The sequence below is a fragment of the Triticum aestivum genome, unplaced genomic scaffold, assembly GCF_018294505.1.
Source record: "Triticum aestivum cultivar Chinese Spring unplaced genomic scaffold, IWGSC CS RefSeq v2.1 scaffold45068, whole genome shotgun sequence".
Taxonomy (NCBI): domain Eukaryota; kingdom Viridiplantae; phylum Streptophyta; class Magnoliopsida; order Poales; family Poaceae; genus Triticum; species Triticum aestivum.
Window position 1 is genome coordinate 9,402 of NW_025231041.1, and position 339 is coordinate 9,740.

Genomic DNA, 339 nt, shown 5'->3' on the forward strand with positions numbered 1-339 from the left:
TGAGTGAGTGTATGTCCCTGCTACTTATTCTACATCTGTGTCCTGTAAATAAGAATGAGCATATGTAATGGTGTGTACATGTGTGCCCTGTAACTAAGAAGGAGCAAATGTAATGGTGTGCCCTGTAACCACTAGTAGAAAAAGAGGCTTCCATACGCCCCCATTAGTCCCCAAAATAATCGAACCGCGACCAAAGGGGTCTTTAGTCGCGGGTCGGGAGGAGACCCGCGACCAACTATCTGGGCCCAGCGCGCTCGGTCGACAGCTGGCGGACGGGAGGGGCTTTAGTCGCGGTTGGCCAGGTCAACCGGGATTAAAGGTTAGACCTTTAGTCCCGGT